The sequence below is a fragment of the Henckelia pumila genome, chromosome 1 (assembly GCF_033568475.1).
Source record: "Henckelia pumila isolate YLH828 chromosome 1, ASM3356847v2, whole genome shotgun sequence".
Lineage (NCBI taxonomy): Eukaryota > Viridiplantae > Streptophyta > Magnoliopsida > Lamiales > Gesneriaceae > Henckelia > Henckelia pumila.
In genome coordinates, this window is record NC_133120.1 from 56,352,717 (window position 1) to 56,360,843 (window position 8,127).

Here is an 8,127-nt window from a genome sequence, read left to right on the forward strand (position 1 = left end):
ACTTAGGAAGGATATACAAATCTAATAACTAAGGTTTTTGGGATGGTATAAATTGTAGTTTGAAAATATATCTTACTCTTAGGGCGTGTTATGAATTGTAGTGTCGAAAAAAATTTGAGGGCATATAATAAATTGTACTTACGTGTATGATGCATGTATTGAATACTGAAATGTATGTAAAAGTGATCTTGTGTTAGGGCTGACAACAGGACGGGTCTAGGGAGGGTTTGCCCAACCTGCCCTGTAATCGTAACCACAACTAGTCCGATCTAAGTTGGACTCGTTAGAATTTATATAAATTTTTAAAGTATATTCACCATAAAATAATGAAAGCTTAAAATCTACGAACTCAATAAAGTTATTTTCCAACTTTATAATAATAATATTTTTTAAAAAAAATTGGCACAAGTTAAAATATATTCATCTGTTGTGGCCAGAAAATTGATATTACCTTATTAGCAAAAATCCGAATAATTCGTGGAGTTTTGAGTTGTCAGATTATACTTGATAATCCCAAAAATGAACTTCTTGGATTATCTGCATCACAAAACAAAGTGATTTGTTTAGTGGCATCAGAGGTTGTCGGCGAAGACACGCCGACATTGATGCCAATATTTGCCTAATAAAATTCCAGAGAACTAGAACATATAACTATAGAAAGTGTACCGAGTATGATTATCCAAATTTGAGACTTCCTTGATTGCATCCCAAAAACTATATATCATCTACAATACCAAATGATTCAATCTTAGAACAACCTTTTCATGGTTGCAAGAGTGCCTCTACATAATATCAGGGTCATTATTTTTTAATGTGCTTGATTTTACTTCAAAAATCAATCCTATCTTGTTTTTTGGTTGCTGAAGGAACCTCTGAACTCATTAGTTGAGAAGATGACGGTGAAGAAGTGTCCTTCAGAAATGGAGGCTGATATTAAAATTTTTGTCGATCGCTTTGCAAAAATGCACAATTATCGCAATCAAACACAAAATCATCTAATAAACTATTACCCATGTTATGTTACGTTTCAAATGTTCTGCGTCAGTGTCATCTCCTAAACCAATTGAGTATTTTTCAATATCAGTTCCATTACCAACCGCAATTCTCAAATCTTCACAATCCTAAAAAATGTTGGACGGATAATGTTATGTTTAGGGTGAGACTGACGAAAAGACAAAAAGTAACTATTGTTAAAAAGTACTTCTAGTTATAATAGCAAATGTGTTGTGAATAATAAAGAATATAGATAAGAGAAAATGATTTGGAATGCTTTATTCATCAGTTCATACTTCTATTAGTAGATTACATGTACAGATTTGAATAGAAGATAACATATCTTTAATCGAAAATCGTATCAATAATCAATCTTATCTTTAAAACTCCTCTCAGATGATTATTGACAAATTATTTCAGAGAGATGTAAACTCAAGTGTTATCTCGTTAAGCCTTGTTAGTAAAACCCAATGGGAAGAATCTGAATGAAAGAAAAAGAGTACAACAACAGATACTTCCTCTGATTTCATTGTTGTAAGATCTTTTAACTGACGCATCTTTATCTTTTGCACCAATTTCTTGAATGTGAATTCAATGCCTTTGTGAATAAGTCGGCTGGCTACATTGTCACTTGAACAAATTTGCTGGATATCAATATCACCATTTGCTTGAAACTCATATGTATAGAATAATTTTGGTGAAATGTGTTTTGTTGTATCTCTTTTGATGTAGCCTTCTTTTAACTGTGGAATGCAAACCGTATTATATTCGAATATTACTGTTGGGCTAGATTTGGTTGTTGACAACCCACATGATTCTTGGATATCTTGTTCCATGGTTCTCAACTATATGCATTCTTGACTTGTTTCATGCAATTGAATGATCTCAGAATTATTTGAAGATGTCGATTCTAAAGGTTATTTCACTGACCTCCATGATATCGCAGTGCCTTATCGTATAAATACATAATCTATCTGGGATTTGGCTTTATGTAGATCAGAAAGATATCATGCATTTACTGTAACGTCTCAGATTCAACGACTATCCTCACTGTATCAAGATGGGTCTTTCGAGCGTGCTTTGGTCCTCACTCACACGCACCCCGAGATACTTTCCAGGGGCCACCCATCCTATAATTACCTCAAGTCAAGCACGCTTCACTTTAGAGTTCTTATGTAATCAACTTTCGAAAATAAGATGCACCTTCTTGATATGAATAATACATATCAAATCTTTAGTACCTCTCATTTCGGTATGGGATCGGCTCATTCATGCCACTTTTCGCCCATTCATTGGTGGACTTTCCATTTTTCAAGTATTACCACCCATATTGCAGGCCATGTACCACCCTTGGACATTTGGCTTCGGGTGTCACATGTCCACCAGCTTGCTCTTGGTTCGTCCCCGAACCATACAGTACTAGGAGAGGCCAAGCTCTGATACCATTTGTAAAGTCTCAAATTCGACGACTATCCCCACTGTATGAAGATAGGTCTTTTCAGCATGCTTCCTCACTCACACACACCCTGAGAAACTTCCCAGGGGTCATCCATCCTATAATTACCCCAATTCATGCACGCTTGACTTTGGAGTTCTTATGTGATGAGTTCCCACAAAGAAGATGCACCTTATTGATATGGGTAGTACATATAAAATCTTTAGTACCTCTCATTCTGGTGTGGGATCGGTTCATTCATGACACTCGTCTCCCATTCATTGGTGGAATTTTCATATTTCAGGTAATAACCACCCATATAGCGTGTAGTGACCCTAACCCAAATCCACTACTAATCAGAGATTTAAGCTTAATTAAGCATGAAATAAACAATAATCAGAGATAAGCTACGGAAACCAAATAAATACTTAACCGACAGAATACAATCGGTAAAACAAATCCAATTATACAACCCAATTGAATATAATTCAATATTTAATCCTAGCTACTACTCTTGTAGCTCTGCTTGGTCACCAACTAATCTCATGTCCTGATTTAACACCTACAACTGCCCCGTCGAATGGGGTCTCCAGAAAACACAGAAAACACTGGATGTGAGCATTAAAACACAGTACGAGAGTACGAATATACACATGATCTGAATGCAAATATAAATGCATATGAATGGGTACCGGGAACCTATCATAGATAGAACACTGCTCAGTCAAAGGCGTCATGGTATGTAGCACGCTGGACTGTCGCATCAGGAGGTGACTCACATACCATAAAACTCTGGATATATACGGATCCAAGTCCATGGAATCCATCCACTAAAAACACGGGGCTGAGCGACCCCTCTACAGGTAATTTCAATGAACAGTACCGGCTCAACGTTCCAATGTATGCAACATAATACCCGTGGCATAATAAATGCACATATAATCAAGGCCACATAATACATGCAAACATAGAATATGTATATTCTACCAGGATATCTCGGATAATACGTCCGTACCTCTGTAATATACTCCTAGATGCCCCACATCTACACTCTAACACTACAATGCAAAATACCCATGCATCACTAATCAAGCTCTAAAAACCTTAATTAAGCTATTAAATACTCCCTAATATTTTTAGGGAACTCGGACCATACCTGAGTCTGTTGTCAGCCCGCTGATGGCGATTGCCCCGTAACTTGGGTACTACTCCGGAGACTGTCCGCTAACTCTCGAACCCACCTAGGTGACTAGAAACACCTAGAAACACTACTAAAGGAGAGAGGAAGAAAGTTGGAAGGTGCACTGAATGAGGCTCTCGGACCTCCTATTTATAGCCGGAGTTCGGATGGTCCGAACTCCCCCATCGGATCGTCCGATCTCTACATGTGAGCCACATGTCCTGCCAACACTTAGGATCATCTGATCTGCACCTTCGGACGGTCCAATCTCCTCCACGCGTCCAATAAAATGCATGCATGCCATACACCTATCCAGGTGACACATCGTATGATCCGATCCTGCTCTTCGGATCGTCCGATCCCTAAAAATACGTCATCCATGACATCATCACGCTGACTGGTCTTGGACACCTGTCCACATTGAGTTCGGATCGTCCGAACGCTAGATCGGATCGTCTGATCTCACTCACTTACGATCTTGATTAGAGCCTCCGAACTAAGCCTCTTCAGATGGTCCGATCCTAGGATTCGGATCATCCGATTCACCCGATCACTTGGAACCCTTCGGGCCACTTTCGAGTGTTTTGAATCCGATTTTCAACTCCTTAATCTCATTTGGAGATTTCTTAATCATGTTTTACCCAATATAACCATGATTACTCCAATAATCAACAATTAGACATTAATTTTGGGTGCGGGTTACTACATTGCGGACCATGTACCGCCCGAGGACATTTGGATTCGGGTGTCACATCTACATATCCAACTAAAAGACTATGATGTTGAATATTGTTGATGAATAAAATAACCACATATCAGTTTTACCGTGAAAGTAATGAAATATGTGCTTTACACTATTCCAATATCATCGGGTTGGGCATGAGCTATATCTCGCTAGAAAATTAACAGAAAATGTTATATTAGGGCGAGTACAATTTGAGAGATATAATAAATGTAGTAACCTGAGTTTTGTTTTACGTAATAAATGGTAAAATATGATTTAAGGATATTTATTATGCTAAAAATAAATGAAAAATCAACTATGGAATGTCTGAAAATGGTTCGGGAAGTTCAGAGACCCAAGTAGTTCGGATCCATCCAAAGTAGATCGGAAGCAGAGGGTGATATCGGACCTTCCAATCTCTGTTTGGAGCTTTTGAATTCCCGCGGACACGTACACTAGTGTGTATTGAAAAGGTATGTGACAAGTGTCGAGATCGGAGCTTCCGAAGATGATCGGACTTTTCGAACTTGAGATCGATGCTTTCGAAGTCTGATTTCGAGGACAAAATCTTTTAAGGTGGGGAGAATGTAGTAGCCCGATTTCCAAAATAATTAGTTCATTGTCTAAGAATGTTTAAAATGGTTAAAACATGATTAAGAAATTCTCGGATGAGATTAATAAGGAGTTAAATTGGATTCAGGTTGTTCGGAAACTGTTTGGAGGGCAGGTGTTCTAGCAGTTCGGAATGTCCGAACTTGAGCTATATTTCGTTTGGTGGTTCCGAACCCTTCTGAATTTAGAGTGTAGTTCGGAAGCTCCAAGCAGTTCGAAAGCTCCGATCTAGAGTTCGGAAGATCCGAAGATTACCCGACAAATATTTATGGGTTTTTGATTGGTGATTTGACAAGGGTGCGTTCGGAAGCTCCAAACTCCTATTCGAAATGTCCGAACTCTATCGGCAGCTGTGTTGTCCAATCAAAGGACACGCGTTCGGTGGCTAGAGATCGAAAGTTCCGAAGAGCATTCGGAAGCTCCGAACGAGAGATCGAACATTCCGATCGATGTCTATAAATAGGGGATCCGAGTCCCTCATTGTTTGCTCATTCCCCTCCTCTTATCTCTCATTTCTTTCTTGATTCCAATGGGTTTTCTAGGCATCATTTCGGAGGCCAGTCGATAGCTAGGCGCTACCTGGTTCGTAGCGGAGTTGTGCCTAGAGTTTGGAGCCATCACCATCAAAGGACTGACGACAGATGCATGTATAATGCTAGACTCTTATTAGCTTCTGTAAGTAGCTATTAGTCTAGTCAATGTTTTTAGTAAGCGATAAGTGATATGATGATGATTATTTCTTATAGGCTTGGACTTTAATACTCGAGTGGCTAGGTTGCTTGAGCTGCTTGATTAGAGGTACAGACGTACTATCCGAGATATCCTGCTTGAGTATGCATGTTCTATGTTTGCATGATTTATATGGCATGACTTATGCGCGTATATGATGTCATGATTATTTTACTGCATGCATTATCATGTTGTTCTTGTATCGATATTACCATTAATAGGGTCGCTCAAGCCCGAGTTATTGAGTGGATGTTGGATTCCATGGATTCGGACCCATTTACTTTTTTCCACGTATTCTTTTTGGTATGAAAGTCACCTATTGAAGCAACGGCCCAGCGTGCTACATACCATGGTACCATTTGATTGAGCAGAGTTCTACCATGATAGGTTTCTGGTACACGTTCTGTAGCGCCTAAAATCCAATCTACTAAACCGCAAGAATTAACTTAAATAAATATTATGATTATTATTTTTAAGATTAATCGATTTAAATTATTTATTTGAATTATGTGTTATTAAAATATTAATTATTTATTCAAATGATTTTATTGTACTAACTATTTAATTAATGCTTTTAATTGTTTAAGTTTATTTATTTAAATTATTTTATTGTGCAACTTAATCGTTTTAAAGATTTTAAAGGTATAAACTTGCTTATTTAAATGATTTTAATTATCCAACTTATTTATTTAAAATAACTTAATTTTAGTGGTTAGTTATTTTAATTATTTTAAATTCCTAGCTTATTTATTAAATTCTTTTAATTGTCCAATTCGATTTAAAGATTTTTATTTCGATTGTGTATTTATTTAAATGACTTTTAAACGTTCATCTAGATTATTTAAATTATTTTAATTTCCACCAAAATATTTAAGTATCGATTTTAAAAGAAATCTTGAGTTTTGAGAGATTGTAACGTCGAGCATTCCATCATTTCGATTACATGCCTAAATTTCGTTTAAATATTTATAATTCTAATTTCTAAGATTTAGTTGCTTTAAATTCCTTTGAAGTTTATGTTACTCAAATATTTAAGTTAATTATTCTTGAGATGCTTGAATTCAGCGACTTCCGGTTCCGGCATGAGGTGACGGTGGATATTAGAGGTGAAACCCTTAGATTTGCAAGATATGAGATTTGTGAGGAATTGAGGAGAATAAATCAAGCTTTTATTTTAAAGATTTTTCGGGTGATCAAATCGTTTTTAAGGCATTTTTGAGTTTATTTTAGAATTTTTTCAAAAAATTAGCATTTTAAAATCCGGCAAGTGAAATTTAATTATTTTCTTCAACTATTGAATTTTCAAACAAAGATTTTGAGAGACGAAGTGTGAGTAGTGTTAAAGTTGTAAAACTTTAAGTAGCACTTTTAATAGTGGTGTGAGTAATACTTTCAAACCCCATACACACACATACTTATACATACATACACATATAGATATACACTAATATATCCCTACACAATTAAATAAAAAGACTCAAACCCTAGCCCCTTTTCACCTCAAGGAGCCGCCCCATCCTCTTTCTCTCCCCCTCACTCACGGAAATCTCTTCCCTCCTCCACCCTTGCGGCCGCCGCCGGCATCCACACCCTCCACCGGCCAGAGCTCGACCTAAGGAAGACTTGGCTGCTGTATTTTGAGATTTCCAGCCCCTTTCCATCTATATTTTTCTTGGATTTCGAAGGGTAAAGGCAAGTATAAATCATCCCTTGGCCACCAAGTGAAAATATTATGTTGTGTGCATTGTTTACTTTAAGCATTGGTGTTATGTGAATTTTTGAATGGAGGTTTAGAGATTTTCATCAAATTTCAGTAGGTTTTATGCAATATTTTTGTGTAAATTCGAAACGCTCTTGAGGTAATGTGTTGATATTGAGTTATATATTGAGCCTAGTATTGATTATCATTTGTTGAGCTTGGGTTCGAAAGCTTGAGGCCATTTTGCGGCAATTTTATTGCAAATTAAAATTTTTTGTAATGATGGTATATGGGCTGCCCTAGATATGAGTTTGAATTTTTTTTTGGGTGTGTTTTATGGTGTATGGATGGTGGGTAAGGTGGATTTGAGGGTTGGTCGCAAGGATGGATGGTACATAGGATGACTTGAATTGTTGGTTTGAGTTAGGATGGAAAGGAGATCCATTGGCCTAGGCTGGCTCAGGGGCTGGAGACGAGCCAAATGTGTTCCCATGGTGCTGTGTTGGATGAGACAAGCTGAAAGGAAAGGTTTGATAGGAGGGGTGGATGATAAGCTGAAGTCGTGCAGAATTTCGGAGCAATGTGTAGAGCTGTTGGCGTGTTAGATTAAACTGGATGGTTCGGGAAACTATGGCTGGGTTTGGTCTAGTTCTAAGTTAAGTTTAGGATGTTGTGGTCGTATCGGTTTAAATTTGGAGTGATTCCGGTTAGTTATGGTCGAGTTAAGGGCGATTTAAGTTAAGGTGGTTGGTGCT